This window comes from Pyrus communis, chromosome 13 (assembly GCF_041283825.1).
Source record: "Pyrus communis isolate YQ-2024b chromosome 13, ASM4128382v1, whole genome shotgun sequence".
Taxonomy (NCBI): Eukaryota; Viridiplantae; Streptophyta; class Magnoliopsida; order Rosales; family Rosaceae; genus Pyrus; species Pyrus communis.
In genome coordinates, this window is record NC_142577.1 from 19,186,364 (window position 1) to 19,194,808 (window position 8,445).

Consider the following 8,445-nt stretch of genomic DNA (forward strand, 5'->3'; position numbering starts at 1 on the left):
ATGCATGAGACATCTATGATGCCTGTTGTTGCATATCTTGGTATTGATAAGTCAATTTTTCTATGTATGCTTATCAACTATACATTGTTAAGTCTATATGTATTAATTATTGATGCAAGTTGTGATGTGCAAATTGCAAAGCAAAATCAGGAACCTAACCGGTTCATGTTTGTGATTTCATCTCCAGCATCTGCAATATCTCTCAAGACTTGAATTTAGCCAATATACCAATTCTTGCTGGAGGGAGTAACTACAAGAAATGGAGGAGAGAGATTGGATTACTGTTGACAATCAATAAGTACGATATAGCCATTGATACTTCAAGACTAGTGATCACAGAACAAAGAACCAGAGCAGAAAAGGCAGATTATGAGAGGTGGACAAAAGCAAATAAAGTTGCACTTTCAATTCTTGAAAGTGGGATGACTGATATAGTTCGTGGAGGGATTAAAAGGCATGAGTTGGCTGCAGAATATTTGAATGCGATAGAGAAAAAGTTCAAGGAGACAGAGAAAGCAGAGATTAGTCAATAATGTCACTTTTGACAACCTACAAAATTGATAATACCAGTTCAATTAGGGATCATATTATGAAGATGACTGATGCTGCAAAAAAGTTAAACTCCATGGATGTCAACATCGGTGAAAAACAGTTGGTTTTCATGACTTTGCAAGCCCTCCTAAACAAGTATTCTCAATTGAAGGTGTCCTACAACACACAAAACAAAAGTTGGGATGTAGATGAGCTAATTGCACAGTGTGTTCAAGAAGAAACTCAACAAAGGCAAGAGAAGGGCAAAGACATTGAAATTGTGAACCTTGTGCAAGGAGGGAAATGAAGGAAGTTCAACAATACTGGAAACAATCCAGGTAAGAACTTCAAGTACTCTAAACCCTTTGATAAGACTGGTATTTATGCTAAGATATTTGAAACCTTTAGAGGATCTAACAATCTTAAACCTAAGGTGAAAAATGTTGCTAAGCTTAAATGTATTTCTTTTTTTTTTTGGTAAAACTCAAGGCCATTTAAGAAAAGATTGTGAAATGTTTAAGGACTATTTAAAAGCTAATGGAAAAGAGATAGTTAATGTATGTGTAGAGTCAAACTTAATTGAGGTTCCATTTAACTCTTGGTGGTTTGATACTGGCTGCACAGTTCATATAACTAACTCACTGCATGGTTTTCAAAAACAAAAGGAAGCTAGTTTTAACTGTTTTAATGTTTTTGAGGGGGAATGGACAAAAGTTCCAGTCAAAACTATTAGGCCAGTCAGATTAAAATTGAATTATGGTTTCATTTTACAATTGAGTGATGTGCTATATGTGCCAAAGATGAGAATAAATTTGATTTCTGCCTCTAAACTTGCCAAAAATGGGTTTTCCTTCCCAGGGGATGATGAATGTTGGAAACTTTTTCAAAAGAACTATTTTGATTCCATTTTAAGGACTGCCAGGTTGGTTGAAAACTTATGGCAGTTGGAGTGTGGTGTGGTTTTTAATGAGCATCATGCACTAAACACAAGTACAAAGAGAATGTTAAACACTAACACTTCTTACATTCTTTAGCACAAGAGATTAGGTCACATATCAAAAGAAAGAATCACTAAATTGTCAAAATTCAACTTGATTCCTTTACTTGATTATGAAACTGCAATTGAATGTGTGGATTGTTTCAAAGGAAAGTTAACTAATTTTTGAAAATTTGAAGCCAAAAGAAGCAAAGATTTACTTGAGATTATTCACATTGATGTTTGTGGTCCTTTCCCAACTAAAATGATTTGTGGAAACAGTTACTTTGTTAATTTCATTGATGATTTTTCAAGATTTAGTTATACCTATTTAATAAGTGAAAAGTCAGCTGTTCTTAAATGTTTCACAATCTTTGAGACTGAGGTAGAAAATAGTTAAACAAATCAATCAAGATTGTTAAATCGGATAGGGATGGAGAATATTTTGGTAGGTACACAGAGTCTAGACAACGAAAGAGCCCTTTTGCTCTCTATCTTGAAGAATAAGGAATTGTGGCTCAATACACAACTCCTGGGACACCACAACAAAATGGAGTATCAGAAAGGAGAAACAGAACATTGATTGGCATGGTAAGAAGCATGATGTCAAGGTCTAAGTTGCCAAGTTTCCTATGAGGCGAAGCCCTAAAGATTGCCAACAACATACTAAACTGAGTCCCCATCAAATCAGTGTCAACCACCCATTTTGAAGTTTGGTATGGTAGAATGCCAAGTTTGGTCACTTTTACGTTTGGGGATGCAAGGCAAAAGCCAGGTTCTACAATCCAGAGGAAAGGAAACTAGATCATAGAACTGAGTCATGCTATTTCATAGGCTACTCAGAAAAATCAAAGGGGTTTAAGTTCTCTTGTGCACAGTCTCACACAAGAATAAAAGAAACCCATAATGCAAGATTTTTTTTGAAGATCAAGATGTCTCGAATTTTTCAATTGAGAATTTCATATTTGAAGAACTAAAACAACCATCAAATGAAGCATTTTCAAGTGATCACTACCCAGTTTTGGTGTACTCCTAAGCCAAGGATCAACAGATTGAGTTTGATCACAATGAAGAACCTGATCAAGTGATGGAGCAACCAGAAGTAACTAGATTGAAGCATGAACCGAGTTAATAAGTTACTGAACAGATTGATAATGCTTAACAAATTGGCAATGTACAAGTTTAACCGCAAATCAGAAGATCCACTAGAACAAGAAAACCTGCAATTACAAATGATTTCTTTTGTTATCTCCAAGAAATTGATTATAACATTGGAGATATTGAGGATCCCATAACTTACTCACAAGCCATGAAGAGTCCACAATCAATCTTGTGGAACAATGCAATGAAGGTGGAGTTGGAATCAATGTACAAAAATTAGGTTTGGTTGTTAGTGGAGCCAAGGTCTGATATAAAGCCTATAAGGTGCAAATGGGTATACAAGACCAAGAGGGATGCACAAGGAAAAATTGAAAGGTATAAAGCTCGATTGGTTGCCAAAGGGTTCACTCAGAGAGAATGAATTAATTATAATGTACCTTTTTCACCCGTGTCCTCCAAAGATTCATTGAGACTTATTATGGCAATAACTGCACACTTTGATCTAGAGTTGCATCAAATGGATGTTAAAACAGCCTTCCTCAATGGTGATCTTCAAGAAGACATATACATGGTTCAACCCCTTGGATTTATTGAAATGGGGAAAGAGAATATGGTTTGCAAATTGAAGAAGTCGATCTATGGTCTTAAACAAGCTTCCAGACAATGGTACTTAAAGTTTGATCAAGTGGTCACATCTAATGATTTTGTTGAGAACAAACTTGATGATTGCATCTATCTTAGGTTTTAATGGGGCACAATTTATAATCCTAGTTTTGTATGTTGATGATATATTACTTGCTAGTTCTTGCATTCATTTGTTAAAAGAGACAAAGGTATTGCTTAGTGCAATTTTGAAATGAAGGACCTTGGTGAGGCACATTTTGTTCTGGGGATCAAGATTGTTAGAGACAGAAAAAGAAAGTTGTTGGGACTCTCTCAGAAAGGTTATATTGAAAGAATTTTGACCAGGTTCTGGAAAACTGCAATGGCTATTATGTACTAGTAAACAAAGAGGATCAGCTGTCAAAAGAACAATGCCATAGAACCGATTTTGAAGTCAAGAAGATGTTTGAGAAGCTATATACATCACTAGTTGGAAGCTTAGTTTATGCAAATGTTTGTACAAGGCTTGACATTGCATACATAGTAGGAATTTTGGGTAGATTTCAATCTAATATAGGGGAAGCTCATTGGAGTGCTGCCAAGAAAGTTCTAAGGTATTTGCAATAGACCAAGCGCTATATGCTTATGTATGGTACAAAAAAGAACTTGAATTTAAAGGATACACCGATTCTGACTTGGTAGGTGAATTAGATGACAGAAAATCAACTGGTGCATACATTTTTCTCCTTGGAGGTGTAGTGTCTTGGAAGAGTGCCAAGCAAACTATCATTGCAACTTCTACCATGGAAGCAGAATTCGTGGCATGTTTTGAAGGCATGAAGCAGGGATTTTGGTTAAGGAATTTTGTGGTAGAATTGAGGATTGTGAAATCAATATATAAGCCTTTAAAAATGTATTGTGATAATAATTCTGTAGTTTTCTTTGCAAGGAACAAGAGAACTTCTGCTTCAAGGTTAATGGATGTTAAATTTCTGAAAGTAAAGGAAAAAGTCAAGCAAGGAACCATTGATGTGCAGCATATTAGTACAAGTTTGATGGTTGCTGATTCTTTGACCAAAGCTGTACCTGTTGACATATTCAAGATACAAGTCTCTAAAATGGGTGTGCTCGAGTCCTTTGATGAGTGGGAGTAGAGTTTGTTCATTAGAGACCGTTGCAATAATAAAGTTGAGAAGTGCTACTATTGTGAAGTTCGAAGAGCTGGTGTAGCAGTGAAGTTCTTCTCTTGAATTAAGTTTTATGGTTTAGCTAGTTTTATTGACAGTTAGTATGTTTGTGAGCTAGTTTATTATATTCAGAGACTGGATTTTGTAATTGATCGATTTGATATATATATATATATATATATATATATATATATGATTGTGAATTCAATTTGATACTTTGTGAATCTTTGTGATTTGACTCGAGAAGTTGTTTGAATTCATGTGAATTACAAGAAGACATTTTTGTGATGAACTTGATTGTTTGAACTGAGTTGAGAAATAGTGGGAGTGGATATTTAGATCCATTAATATCAGTTTGATCATAATGTTATAAAGTGCAGATTGAACACAAGTAATCTGGAAGCATCAGTTACATGTTGGTTGTGATTGTAAGCGTTTAGATTATTTGTTTTGAAATGCACAGATAGATTGTTTATGATTTTGTTCAAAAGGCTTAGTGATCACCCTATTATAATCTTAATCGAACTAGTTTTCTTGGTTCATACCTTCTCAAGTGGGAGTGTGTAAGAATATGAGCATAAGTACGAACCTATGAACTTGGTTATTGGATTAGAGATTGAATAGGAAGTCTTGTTGAGAATGGATTTGTGAATCCATATTGTAACTGAGCTACTATTTAGAAGGAATTGGTTTTCTATAATAGGGAAATCCTTATAGAATTTGGCTAGGATTATGTAGTATATATATGGTGCCATCTGCTCTCATAGTGGTGTGCTCTACTCAAAACTAAGACCTATTATTAGTTGAGAACCTTGAACACTGAAGAGAGGAGAGGTGCATTGCAGAATTCTTGCAGAAATCAGGCATGGCTTCTAGTTCAAGTTCATCTGCATGTAAGGTTCTTCTCTGTGCTTTGATTGATGAATTACGGTTTTGTGTTTTGATTACAGTAATTCGTATTGCTTGATCTTGGTTTTATGTTTATTCTAATAGTACAAGTAATTCTAAGTTCACAAGAATTTACAAGACCTAACTCAATAGAATCCTAACTAGATTCTCATATACAAATAGCCCTCCCTAAACTTGGTTGTGGAGAGACAAGTTTGGAACAGAGAAGTAATGCGGCTTGGAGAGCCCATAATTCCAAGTTTGACCCGTTTACGGACAAAGTGATGATCAAGCTCAATATGCCTTGTCCGAGCATGAAATATCTAGCAGCTATGTATGTTGTGCTCAACTTATCACAAAAACAATAAAGTGGGGTGAGGCACCATAAACCGAAGTTCACGAAGCACATAGGTAAGCCAAATAGATTTGGTGCAAGCATGAGCCAAGACATAAAAGTCCAACTGAGCACTAGACCAAAAAACAATGAGATGCTTGGTGGAGCTCTACTATATTAAATCTGGCTATGAAATAATAAGAAACCCAAAGTAAAGCGGCGAGTGTATCCAGGCACCCAACTTAATCAGCATTAGAATACCCATGAAGCAAAGGAGGCATAGAAGAGCGCCTGAATGAAATGCCATGTTCAAGAGAGCCCTTAATATAACGTAAACACGTTTAGCTGCAATAAGTTGCATGTGAGTAGGGCAATACATGAATTGAGAAATATGATTAACCACATAAGTAATGTTCGAAAGAGTCAAAGTAAGATACTGCAAGAAGCCCAATAAGTGACAAAAATCAAACAGGTCGGAAAACAGAGTACCATCCTGATTAGACAATTGAGCACATGAAGCAATAAAACCATTAGAAGGTTTGCAGTTAAGCATATTGGTCTGCTTAAATAATTCAAGAGCATATTTAGTCTGAGACATATGTATACCAGCAGAAGTGGGATGAACCTCAAAACCCAGAAAATAGTGAAGAAGACCAAGATGTTTAATTTCCAAGAATCATTCCTAGTTAATACATTATCATCCACATAAAGCAAAATGATGAGATGAACCGGACAGTAATGAAAAGTGAATAGAGAGAGGTCGGTTAGGCTCTGTACAAAGCCTTGACGAAGAATAAAGTTGCTGAAACGCTGAAACTATGCACGAGGAGCTTGTTTGAGGTCATATAACGCGTTATGTAACTTACATACATGATTAGGATGTTGAGGATAAAAAAATCCCTGGGCTTAAGCCACTGAAACATCTTCTTGTAAATACCCATGAAGAAAGACATTTTTGACATTTAGTTAGCGAATGGATCGACCATCCATGAGTAATGGCATATGGAGAGCAAGATGAATGGTAGTTGGCTTAAACATTAGACTGAAAGTCTCATCATAACGAAGCCATGTTGTTGATGAGAACCATTAGCAACTAAGCAGGCTTTATACTTTCAATATAGCCATCCACATGATGCTTAATCCTAAAAACCGATTTACAACCAACTAAATTCTGAGTGGGATGAGATGGAACAAGTGACTATGTACCATTTTTAGTAAAGCATTAAACTCTTTCGTCATTGCAGTGTGCCATTCAAGGATACAAGATGCCTGAGTAAAACATGCTGATTATAAAGGGTAAAAAACGGTGGCATTAAGAGCATGAGACAGCAGATAACAAACAGTCTAATTGGTAAATTTCTTAGGCTTAGAGTGACTAGTGCAGAAGTGGTTTGCAAAGGATGTAGGGCTGGAAATGCTACATGAGGGTTCTGCTGTAGAGGTTGAAGGTCTCTTAAGAGCTTGCCTAGTGGAGTTTCTCATGGAGCAAAATCTTAAGCATTCTAATAGTGGTGAGTTACTTAAAAGATTCAACTAAGTATAGAAGATTTGTGGGGTGATTGATCTTTATGACGATCACTAGGTCGAATATAAATTACTTAGTACATGTGTTAAGTAGATATATGCATGAGCCTTGTAGACCACACATGGAAGTCCTTCGAATTTTAAAACATGTACAAGGTTTGTTGTTTTTCTCTTCTTAAGATAACTTGACCTTGAGTCCATATTGTCATTTGGATTGGGTGGGGTGCCTTACAACACGAGGGTCAACTACAGGGTATTGGATTTTTTTGGGCTCTTTGTTGATTTCTTGGAGATCAAAGAGACAAAAGACAATGTAATTGTCATCAGCATAGGCCGAATATAGAACCATGACTAGAACTTGTTGTGAAACTGACATGGCTTCGATATCTTCTAAGGGATTTGGGTTTATTACATCCAAAACTGGTCTTACTACGTTGTGACAACAAAATGGCTCTCCATATTGCTGCTAATCCAATTTTCATGAACGAACTAGACATAGGGTGACATATTGCCACTTTATTCGAGATAAGATATACAAGATGGTTTAGTTGTCACAAAATATGTTCCCTCTTCACACCAACTTGCAGATGGTATTCACAAAAGCATTGGGAAAGAAAACTTTCTCAACTATTGTACACAAGTTGAGAGTTCTTAACATCCACTCTTTAATTTGAGGGAGAGTGTTGAGGATGAGAAGTCAACGATATTATCCTTGGTGTTTTTGGCTTAGTATAGGAAAAAAATTTGTAATTGATATGTTCCTTTCGTATATGTAGAATGTCGGCTAAATTACTTCTTTGTTAAGTGAACCTCTTTGTATACAGTCTTCGTATCAATAGAAGAAAACTTACTTCTGCAAACATATTGTATACGCTATTTTACTAATTAAAGATTCGACCAATGATTGTGTGGCAGAATATATCATTGTAGGAAGTGATAAAGAGCAACATCCTCCAAGTGATTAGGATAATGCTAGGGAGACCAAAACTTTAAACCAAATTTGCAAACCAAATGATGCGTCACCAATAAGAAATAAGCATGTTAATCAACACTTAAGTAATAATCCAATCATCAATATCCACATTATTTGGTTTATAAAATTTGGTCTTCCTAGCATTACCAAGAGATTATCTTATTAATGCTAGCTTTAAATTTGTTCTTTTTTGTTGCCTTGACATACCATTTATTAATTAACTCATCCCATAGAAGATGGTGATGTTTATAAACGGATGAATATTGTATCAGAAATTACTCCTACCATGTTAAAACACAACTAATAAATGGATAAGAGATCAAAAGAA

General features: G+C 35.6%; 1 pseudogene; it reads left to right on the top strand.

The window, feature by feature from the left end:
* LOC148691898 (uncharacterized) lies at positions 1-4,365 on the top strand (annotated as a pseudogene).
* The last annotated feature ends 4,080 nt before the right edge of the window (positions 4,366-8,445 follow it).